Source organism: Sorex fumeus, unplaced genomic scaffold, assembly GCF_029834395.1.
Source record: "Sorex fumeus unplaced genomic scaffold, SorFum_2.1 ptg000024l, whole genome shotgun sequence".
NCBI lineage: Eukaryota > Metazoa > Chordata > Mammalia > Eulipotyphla > Soricidae > Sorex > Sorex fumeus.
In genome coordinates, this window is record NW_026606081.1 from 28,825,553 (window position 1) to 28,837,628 (window position 12,076).

The 12,076-nt window shown below is 44.8% G+C and overlaps 1 non-coding gene across 1 annotated transcript; it reads left to right on the forward strand.

Annotated features, from left to right (window-relative positions):
- The first annotated feature begins 998 nt into the window (after window positions 1–998).
- LOC130023847 (U6 spliceosomal RNA) lies at window positions 999–1,105 on the forward strand. The gene has a single exon (XR_008792510.1). It is a non-coding gene; the product is annotated as a U6 spliceosomal RNA (small nuclear RNA).
- The last annotated feature ends 10,971 nt before the right edge of the window (window positions 1,106–12,076 follow it).

Sequence of the window (12,076 nt, forward strand, 5' to 3'; positions counted from 1 at the left end):
CAAAGCCAGCCCTAGAGATGCAGAGAGCAACTGGTCTAGCAGCAGCACAGAGAGCTGGACAGACTCTGGAAAGTGGAAAAGGCTGATAAGAACATCAGAGAGCACTGTCCGGCCAACATGCGACCTCTTGAAAACGCCTGACCAGTGGACTCTTGCCTACAAGGAAAACAACGGGAGATGGTATCAGAAACACAATTTCAAATCCAGAGTATGGAACAAGAGGGGTTGGGTGCTTGCCTTGCATGTGGTCAATCTTGCTTCAATCCTCAGAATTCCAAATAGCTCCCTGAGCACCAAAAAAGTGCAAATCCATGAGTAAGCCCTGAACACTGCCACGTGTGAGCCAACAACAAATATACAGAGATAGTATTTGTGTGTTATACATAATATATAAATATATCATATAAATTATATTTATATCAAATTTGCTTATATTTATGTACACTTATCTACATATAGAACCTAGAGTATATTCTGACCCAAAGAATGGAGGCTAGTGGGCAACAAACCATACAGTTCACCTTTGGGCCTTTTTTGGCCTTAAAAAAGATCTGAATCATTTTTATCATTCTAGTGACTAGATGGGACTTTGCCAATTCCAATTAAAAAACTTATTTTTTTCTCTGATATTGTTGAACTGATGGGTGTGATCCAGGAATGTGATCAACCTTGCAAGTAATCACAGGTAAAGAGAGCAGCCTGCTGGGATGTGGGGAGCTTGGGGAACTGACCCATATTCCAAATACTGTCAGATATTTGATTCAAGGAGACCCTTTCATCGTTTCAAATGTCTTTCAGTAAAGTTCATTTAAACTGTTTCCAATAGGGGCTTAAGAGATAGGACAGCAGGTAGAATATTTGTCTTCCACCAGGTTTAACAGGGCCCAGGAGCAACACCAGTACTCTCTTAGAATGTCTCTATGTGACTCAAAAAGTCGAAAAAAAGTTTAAAAAATTAAAAACAAACTCTTCATTTCACACCATTAAAGAACATTGCCGTGCTCGCTTCGGCAGCACATATACTAAAATTGGAACGATACAGAGAAGATTAGCATGGCCCCTGCGCAAGGATGACACGCAAATTCGTGAAGCGTTCCATATTTTTCTTAACATTGTCAAAATGGCAACACTACCGAAAGCATGGTATAAATTCAATGCAATCCCTATAAGGATACCCATGACATTCTTCAAAGAAATGGAGCAAACACTCCTGAAATTTATATGGAACAATAAGCCCCCACGAATAGCTAAAGCAATTCTTGGGAAAAAGAAAATGGGAGGAATCAACCTCCCAAACTTCAAACTGTACTACAAAGCAGTAATAATTAAAACAGCATGGTACTGGAACAAAGGCAGAACTGCAGACCAATGGAACAGGGTTGAATACACTGACATCTCCCCTCAATCATATGATCATCTAATCTTTGATAAAGGTGCAAGTAATGTGAAGTGGAGTAAGGAAAGCCTCTTTAATAAATTGTGTTGGCATCACTGGACGGCTACATGCAAAAAAATAGGCTCAGAACTCTGCCTAACACCATGTACAAAAGTAAGATCAAAATGGATTAAAGACCTCAACATCAGACCAGAAACCATAAGGTACATTGAAGATAAAGTTGGCAAAACCCTCCATGACATTGAAGCTAATGGTATCTTCAAAGATGCCACGCCACTGGCCGCGCAAGTGAAAGCATAGATAGATAAATGGGACTATCTTAAACTAAGAAGCTTCTGCGCCTCCAAAGAAACAGTGACCAAAATACAAAGACAGTCTACAGAATGGGAAAGGATATTCACCAAATACACATCTGACAAGGGGTTGATATCCAGGATATACAAAATACTGGTTAAACTCCACAAGAAGAAAACATCCAACCCCATCCAATAATGGGGCAATGAAATGAACAGAAACTTTCTCAAAGAAGAAATGCGAATGGCAAAAATGCACATGAGAAAATGCTCTACATCATTAATCATCAGGGAGATGCAGATCAAAACCACAATGAGATACCATCTCACACCTCAGAGACTGGCCCACATTCAAAAGAACAAAAGCAACCGATGCTGGAGTGGATGTGGCGAGAAAGGGACACTCCTTCACTGTTGGTGGGAATGTCGACTGGTTCAGCCCTTCTGGAAAACAGTATGGACGATTTTCAAAAAATTAGAAATTGAGCTCCCATTTGACCCAGCAATACCACTCCTGGGAATATATCCCAGAGAGGCAAAAATGTATAGTTGAAGTGACATCTGCACTTGTTTGTTCATTGCAGCACTCTTTACAATAGCCAGAAACTGGAAGAAACCTGAATGCCCAAGAACAGATGACTGGTTAAAGAAACTTTGGTACATCTACACAATGGAGTACTATGTAGCTCTTAGAAAAGATGAAGTCATGAAATTTACATACAAGTGGTACAATATGGAAAGTATCATGCTAAGCGAAATGAGTCAGAAAGAGAGGGATAGACATAGAAAGATTGCATTCATCTGGGGGATATAAAGTAACAAAGTATGAGATTAATACCCAAGAATAGCTGAGATCAGCACCAGGAGGATTACTCCATAACTTAGAGGCCAGCCGGGCATCCTAGAGGAAAGGGCAGTTCAGATAGAGAAGGGAGCACCAAATAAAGGATATTTGGAGGATCCTCCCAGGAGGGGAGATGCATGTCGAAAGTAGACTATGGACTGAACATGTTTGCCACTCAATGCCTCTTTTGCAGACCACAACACCCAAAAGGAGAGAGAGAACACAGGGGATTGCCCTGCCACAGAGACAGGGGTGATGGGGGGATGGGGGTGGGAGGGATATTATCCATGGTGGTGGAAAATGGGCACTGGTGGAGGGATGGGTATCTGATCATTGTATAATTGAAACCAAAGCACAAAAAATTGTAAATCTACAACTGTAAAAAAAATAAAATAAAATAAAGGGAAAAAAAAGAACCTTGCCAGTGCCATTTTGCTAAGATGGTAAAGGTAAATTATTTATCCTTTATACTTCCACAACTCTAATCAGCACTTGAACACAAGGGAGGCAGAGATGACACAGTAGGGAAGGAGCTGGTCACACACAGCAGGCGTGGATTCCGACCACAGTACCCCATAAGGATCCTGAGGGACAGATGTTTTAGCTCAGAGCCAGGAGTGGGCTCAACTGAGTGTGTCTCCCCAGACAGAACATGAGTCAGGAGAAGGCATAGCTGATTCTCTGTCATTATATGTCAAAACCCAGGGCCTCCAAGCCAAGCTACAGGGGCTGGAGCAATAGTCCAGCTGCGAGGGCTTTTGCCTTGCACACAGCTGGTCTGGGATTCAATTCCACCATCCCCTGTGGTCCCCAAGACAGGAGTAATTCCTGACTGAAGAGGCGGGAGTAACCCCTAAGCATCTCTGGGTGTGACCAAAAAGAAAAAAAAAGTCAAGCCTGAGTCAGAGCAAAGAATGAGACAGTGGAGAGTCTTGACAGCTCTGAGCGAGGGGCATCTGTTTTGCCTTTTTATTTTTTCACATTCCTCCTGGCTTTCACCTGAAGATCCAGAAAGTACAAGTTAACATACACGTGAAATCCAAATGCCGGGACACTGGCATAAACTTTCCCTTATTGACTGACATCACAGGAACCTGTCACACACTACCAGGATTATTTTCTTCCTGGCTGTACTTTTGTAGCACACCCAACATTCTGGTACAACAAAATATGTTTTACCGAGGGACCTGTTTTGACACTGTAAGTTTTCTTAGGGCACCAAGTTATCTAGTATGAATTTTATGATGTTTACAAGGCTTATGACTTGGGATATAACTAAGGCTGTAGGAGTGGGCAGGGGGAGGTTAGGGGGAGAGATCAGGGAAGAATCTGAGGGAACAGGGGAGAATCCAGGAGGAAGAAACGGGAGGAGGGGGCTGGAAGATTGGGAAAGGGGACAAGAATGTAGGAGAAATTCAGAAGGAGAATCCAAGGGGAGAATAAGGGAGAATAGAGAAGGGAATCAAGGAGAATAGGAAAGAAAGTCTCCAAGAGGAATCCAGGAGAATTGGGAGAAGGAAGATGAAGGAGGATAGAATCAGGGAGAATTGGGGGAAGGAAATCAAAAGAGAATGGAGATGAGATTGGAATTAACTGCAACTGATACCCTTGTTTCCTCCTTTGTTGACCCATCATGGCCAGGATGGGGGAAGCAAGCGGTGTGAAACTACTGAACACAGGTGGCGGCAGAGAGCCTCAGTATTCATATTTATTTTTTGAATACACACTAAGGGTCTTTAACCCCCAAGAATTAGATTCTGGATTTATTCCTGTCCATGGCAAGCCCTGAACCCTAAAAATAACATGCTGGTCCACTGACCTTCATTCACATAATAGTGTTGATTCCAAATTTGAAATCTTTCCAGCTCTCACTCATACTAGGTAATTGTGTCCCTAAATCAAATTGCTGAAAGGCCAAATCGGAAGCCATGCTTTGAGTTCTGAAACCACAGAATACACAATGTAAGAATTCGTCAAATGGAACATCCTTGAATGAGGCAGTGCTGTTGGAGGACAACTCTATGGTTCTCATAGCCCAAGCATCCCAGAGCAAAAGGTAGATCCCTTGGGAGGATCGCTGTGAGAAGCTTGGCAATCCTACAAGAGATTTTTGGGTTTTTTCAACAGTCTCAGTGATGCTCGGGGACCTATATGAAATTCTGGTTAACTAACCGGGTTGGCAGTGTGCAGGGCAAGCGCATCCCCTGCTTTACTATTGCTCAGAGCCAAAGTAGCACTATTTTGGGTTCACTCATTCAGTAAACAAAAAAGTCAAAAAATATTTTGCAGATAACAGCAACATTATTGGCTGTGGAGTGCTGGTGTAAGGTACAGAAGGTGGAGGTAATAAGGAGCGTGAACCTCATGGACTGGCAGATGAGGAAAAATAATGTCAGACCAAGAAAGTAAAGCACAGGATCATTCCATGATGGAGAGTACATGGGAGCAAAGGGCGTCGTGAGCACTGTTCAGACACCTGGATCCAGGAGCTCGAAGCCCCACTGTCAGCAGCGTTTTTCACATGTGCTTAGGGCACCTACACCCTGCCCAGGGCCTGAGACAGGTAGGATTCTTAGACACTCACCTGCATACACGCCTTTCCTCACTGTCCTCAGGGATCCTCCTTTCAGCCAGGACATCACTGCAGGCTTTAACTCAGAATGCGCTGAATCCTACGGAGATGGAGCATGGACTGGTCACAAGGAAAAGGTGACAAGAAAACCCTGTGTGTCTATATAAAAACAGAGTAAATTAGTGGGAAGGCATGAACAGAATCTGAATTTCTGAAATGCCACAGATCTGTGGTTATCCAAGAGCTAAGATCTAGCTTTTAGTTTATGAGTGAAATATGGGGCCCTAGAAATTACCAGGGATAGTATAGCCCTGATCTTGCACACAGCCTAGAGGATTTTGATTGCATCACAATTTGTAATTTTATATTTTTCTGGTTTGGGATCCTCATCTGGGGATACTCCAGGCTTCCTCCTGACTGTGTACTCAGAAATCACCTCTGCTGGTGCTCAGGGACCACATAGGATGCCAGGAATAGAACCCATGTACATTGCTTGCAAGGCAATCACCGAACCCAAGTTACTCTAGTCCCAGCACCACATGGCATGTCATCAGCCCACTTGAAGTGATGCCTGAGTGCAGTGAATCCAAAAGCTAAACAAATCCAAAAATGGCCAAAGCCCGCAATTGTTTTTAAAAGTAAACATAAAAGGATCCAGACAGACAGCATAGCATGGGGCATTGGTCTTTCTAACGGCAAATAAAGGTTTGATTTCAATATTCCATAGGGTCCCTCAAGCCATCAGCTGTGATCCCTCACTGCATAGTCCAGCGGCAAACCCTGAGTCTTGCTGAACCAAGGACCATTGGAAGTGATCCTGAGCACTAAAATAGAGCAGTGTCTGATGGGATGAGACCTTCAGAAATAAATGAACTGTGGTGGGAGAGACATTACAGTGGTAGGATACAGATGCTGCCCACACATCTGGGTTTTATCCCCAGCAGCACACAGGAAAAATCTGAGTATTTGCAGGGGTAATCCCAAAGCCAAATCAATGCAAAACAAAGAATTTGAACTTGAGGACCAGATGCAGCAGTAGGAGGAGTAAGGCAGCCCAACCACTGCTCCTATGAGCACCGCAGAGTAACAACTGTGCACAGAACCACTGGAACCCAAATGAGTGACCCTGCTTTCAGCCCAATACAATAAACATACTGTATTGGGTATGCTCCTGGATCCAGGTGTCTGTGCAGTGCTCACGCCGCCCTTTGCTCCCATGTACTCTCCATCATGGAATGATCCTGTGCTTTACTTTCTTGGTTTGACATTATTGTGTAATAAACATACACCCCCTGCACCCCACAGCCCATAATCTAGGGAGAAGGGGAAGCTCAATGCTCAGTCATCGACTTAAAGCTGTGCATGCACATATGTGACTGTAGGACTTTCATCATGATGCAGGGCTATCCTAAATGCCTCTTGCAGCAGAAGAAGTATCTAGAGCACAATAGCTCTGCCGGCCCCAGAGATCCATTGCTCCGGCTCTCTGGGACCAGCACATGCCCAGAACTGCAAACTGAGCAGCAAGTGAATGCAGAATGTGTGATAGAGCACACGAGTCTCTCTAGAGCGTGAAGGACAAAATAAGAGAAATGCATATCCTGGGACTTGAGTCACTGTAGCTGCCAGGGAGAAAAAGGGGCCAGCAGGCCCCAGGGGGCCCGTGGTACACATCAGGTAGGAATCCGGAGCACAGAGCCAAAAGGAAGCCCTGTGCATATCCCATGTGGCACAAAAATAAATATGAAAAGAAGCAAAGCAGCAGGATTGTGTAACAGGACAGCAGGTTGGAGACAGCGAGTAGGGCTGTGATCTGCGCCAACCTATAGGGTCCCCTAAGCACTGCGAGGTACACTGCTGGAGTGCAGAGCCAAGAGTATAATCCCCAGAATCTCTGGGTTTAGCATTCCACACACACAAAAAATACCCAGATACAAGCCTATAATCCCCAGCAACCCAAATTGTTCCTGAGATCTGTCAGGAGTGATCCTGGAGCACTGAGGTACAAGCACTCTCTGAGCTGGGCGTGGTCCAAAAGCCAAATACAACAAAACTGACACAAATGTCGCCTCAAACAGCAGAGCCTGGCACTCCGACCAAGAGACACATCAGAGGTTCCTTCCTTAAACAACTCAGAGACAGTTAGCCCAGGAAGCCTGAGTGCTCCTGTCACTGCATCCCCTCATTTTGTTAATCTCCTAATACCTGGGGACGTTGTGTCAGGTGGCGTGTCACAATCTTCTCCCGCCTCTGTTTTTCCCGAGAACCAGAGACCTGGAGGAGAAGACTTGTGAGCACTGGAGAGGAGCAAGACCCCCCACTCTTACCAGTCACACTCTCAGGCACTGGCTCATAGACCCACCTGGGGGACACTATCTGATGCTTCTGTCTCCCCAGGAGTAGCAAAATGGTTTGGCAGCTGTGCAGCCTTCCTAAACAGAAGGACTGGGGTTGGCTACAAGAGAAAAAAGTCAGCCCTGCCTTCTGCCTTGACCTGGGGACTCCTCCCTGGGTCCCACAGAAAGTTCTCACATGCCCAGCCAGGGGCTGACTCCAAGGCCAGGAGCTTACACGCATCAGTGCCACCTGCAGGCTGGCAGGAGGACTGTCCCCAGAAACCATAGCCCAGAAAGTGGCTCTATTCATTTACTAGGCAGCCCCTCTCTTCCAAAAAAAAAAAAACAAAAAAAAAACCAAAAAACAAACCACTTTCCACACACACACACACACACACACACACACACACACACACACACACACACACCTTTACCCACAGTACACACCTGACTAGAAAGGGGTCTAGACAAGGATTTGCAACTTGATATGAGAGCAGAAATTCCTGTTCAGACAAACAGTAAAGCTGGTATGATGCTTGTCTTGCTGACACCAATAACTTCTCTGCATCCCGATAGCCCCAGAGCACTCCAGGGTTAATCCTAAATCCAGAGCCAGAGTAAACCCACCGGGTACCTCCAGGCATTTAGAGCCCCCAATATCCAGACCAAAAATATCTGCAAAAGAAAACTACCATTAACAAACTCCAGGAACCTGCAGATCCACAGCCTCAGATGACCCCGTCCCACAAGGGCAGCCAATGAAAAAGCCAATGGGAACAGTGTCTCTTGCCATTGTTTGGGGGGGGGGCTGCTTCTCTGCCCCTCAAAGTGAATATAGAGATTCTACAGCAGTGAAACTATGGCCAGGTTCCTACATGGTTCACCTGGGAGGGTCGGCATGGTCAAGACCTGAACCTCAGCAGGTCCCTTACTGCAAAGGCCTGCAATTCCCACGCTCAGTCCCGCACCCAACCATAGCTGCTCCATTGTGGAGCTGGAGGCATCCTGGCTGTAGGAGCCTCCTAGGATCACGCATGCACACCCTCGAGCCCTGCACGCCAGAAGAGTCCCTAAAAGCTCTGCCCCAGGTCAGAAACCACATGGATATTGAGAAACAAGTGAAAAACAAAGGCATAAGTGCCCCTCAAGCTAGTGGGGACCTGCAGCTCAGTGTGGAGAAGGGGAGGCACCAGACATTCACAGGAGGCCACCCCCGTCCTGCCACAGAATTGTCTGAGTCACGCTTCTTCATGGGGCCCTATGTTGTCATTTACCCACAAGAACAATGAATCTCTCACCCCGTTTCCAGTAATATAAGCACCAGGAAGGCCCACTGTGATGCCACTCCCATTCCCGCAAGCAGCCTTAAAGGGCCAGACTCCAGATGTGCAGAGAACCATTATATCTGCCCAGGTGAATCTGTGGCACAAGGGGGATGGGCTCGCATAAAGGGGTGGAGAGGCAGCTGCTGGAGTCGCGGGTCACATAGAGTAGGGACAGAATGCAGTAAGGAGAAGTCCCCTGGTCTTGTACTGGGAAAATAATGAACCAATGCTCTCACACACAGTCCATTTCAAAAAAGGAAAAGGTTGTTTATTCAGAGTTAAACAGACAGACAGGGAGTTGGGGCGGGGGGGGGGAGTATGGGACAATGAGTTTCTCTGGAAGTTACCAATCGAGATGGGGTGAAAGCAGTGACTCCCAAGCCAGTCCTGGAGATTGAGAGAAGAACAGGTCGAGCAGCAGCCCAGAGAGTCGAAGAGAAGCTGGAACAGGAGCAAAGGCTGGTAAGAACATCAGAGAGCACTTTCAGTCACCGCTCTACCCCTTTATAACACATGAGTAGTGGACTCTCTCCAACAAGGAAAACTCAGGGGACAGTTTCAGAACATAATTTTTAACTCACAGACGTAGTATAAGTGAGCTGGCACCTGCCATGAACTTGGTTGACCTGAGTTCCATCCCTGGCATCACAAATGGGGCCCAAGCACCACCAGGAGTGACCCTTTAGAACTGCCAGGTGTGCCCCAAACAAAAATATATAATGAAGTAAATAAAATGCAGCATGTGGCCCATCCAAGAATGGAGGCATACATGAAGTTACCACGCTTTAAACTAGATTGTTCATTTTGTGGACTTGATTGGCATCTTGGACAGATCACAATAGTGTTTAACAATCTGGTGAATATTAGATTGTTGGAATTTTACTGCTTCCAAGCAAAAGTTTGACCTTTCCTTTTATCCCCCATACTACTGCTGAATTGAGGTCAGTGGAACCCAGGTATGTGAGTGCCCTTTATTACTAGTCATCACAGTTAAGTGGAATTGCCTATTGAGATGGAGGCAGATGTTGGCAAATCTCTCATGTTCCACCATTTGTATAACATTTGATTTGGGGTCCTCTGGATCATCTCAAAGAACTGGCAAATGTTATTCTATGCACAGCAAAGTCGATATAATGTGTCTTCATCCACCCTATTAAAGAAACTTGCAAGGCCATTCTGTTAACTTGATTCTTCCTAAACATATTTTCCTTTATGGTTTTACAAATCTAATGGAAACCTGAATATAGAGAGTGAATATAAATGTTTGGACTTGGTGATTGAAGTCAGGAAACCTGAATATAGAGAGATGTTGCAGCAGATAAGGTGCTTCCCTGCACACAGGTGACAAGGACACCAAACCCAGGACCTCATAAGTTTCCCTGAGCCACCCCCCCTGTCATGGACTGCTGAACTCAGAGGCAGGAGGATAGTCTGAGCACAGCTCAGTGTGTCTCCCAAGAACATAGTACAGGGGGGGCTTGAAGAATGCAGGTTTGCCTGTTTTTCTAATTTCAAAGGATTTGCTACAGCATCATGGTTAGTCTCTGTCATTAACTTTCACAAACCAAACCAGGGCCTGTGAACCAAACCGGAGTGGGAGCAAAGAATGAAATAGTGGTGAGCCTTGACAGTCTGAAGTGAGGAAAGCATTTGGTACCTGTTTATTTATTTCTAATTTAATCACCTTTTTCCTGACTTCTATCACCAAGTCCAACCATTTATATGTTAACAGACACATCAAGTCCAAATGCAGGGACAGTGGCATAGCTGCACTGGGTGATAACAAGGAAGTACCTTTCCCTAATGTGCTGACGTTATGGGGATGGTGTCCCACATTACCAGGATTATTTCCTTCTTACCTCCACATTGGGGCACCTCCACCTCATGTGAAATCATGTGTTACTGAAGCGGCTTGTTCTTACTGGGGATTTGGTATTAGGGCAGCAGTCATTCAGTATGAATTTAACATTGTCTCCTAGGGCCTGAGTGGAACACAAAGGCCTCCCCACCTTCTTAACATTCATAAGATTTAAGACTGGTATGCATTTTCATGACTAATAAGGTATGAAGATTAAAGTAAGGTCTTTCCATATTCCAAACACACACACACACACACAGACACACACATATATATATATATATTCCAGTGTGAATTCTCAGATGCACAACAAAGCCTGAGTACAGAGTGAAGGCCTTCCCACATATCTGACACTGATGAGGTTTCTCTCCACTCTGAAGTTTCATATGTTAGTAAGTTTTGAGGACAGACTGAAGGTCTTCCCACAGGTTTGACAAGCATGAGGATTCTCTCCACAATAAATTTGCCTGTGCTTAGGAACCTAGAGACTGAGAAAAGCCCTTCCCTTTCCTTAAAAACAAAAGGTTTCTCTCTGGTATGCATTTTCATATGCCTAGTGAAGGCTGACAAATGAATGAAGGCCTTCCCACACTCCTCACATAGATAAGGCTTCTCTTCAGTACAACTTCTTATAAGCATAGAAAGGCCTAAGGGGAGAGTTAAGGCTTTCCCACATGGCAGACACTGATGAACTTTTTCTCCACTATTTAGTGAGGTTCCCAGATTGAGAGAAGACATTCCCATGGTCCATACAAACATAAGATTTCTCTCCAGTATGTATTTTCTCATGATTACAAAGACTTGGGAAAAGGCCAAATACCCTCCCACATTCCCGATATACAAAAGATTTCTCTTCAGTATGAAATGTCCTATCCTGACGAAGGCTGGAGGTGAGAATGAAGGCCTTCCCACATTCCTTACATATATTTTCTTTCTCTCCTGTGTAAATTCTCCTATGTACAGTAACTCTAGAGGATCTAGTAAAGTCATTCCTACACTCCTGATATATATAAGGCTTCTCTCCAGAATGAGTTTTCATATACACAGTAAGGCTGAGGATAGAGGATTCTCACATATATAAGGCTTTTTTCCTGGAAGAGTTTCCCTATGATCAACTAAAAAAGGCTTCACCACAGAATTCCCAGAAAACCACGGAAATGAATGCCCATATTAGTGACAAGGAAAATGATACAGCTCAACATCCATGTGTCCCTAACAAAACTCAGGAAACTACAGAAAACGAGTAAACAAAATCTCCATTTCCATATGCCCAGATTGGCTCCTAGGAGAGATACAAGACCCAGGTTTAAGAGATCAATTTAGTCATGCTGAAGACTCCTAAGAATCTTCAGACGTGAACCCATGCAGTGAAATAGAGCAGTGTCTGACAGGGTGAGGCCCAAAGCAACTAACATCTTGGGTCTAGGGCAATAATACAGTAGGGACGGTGTT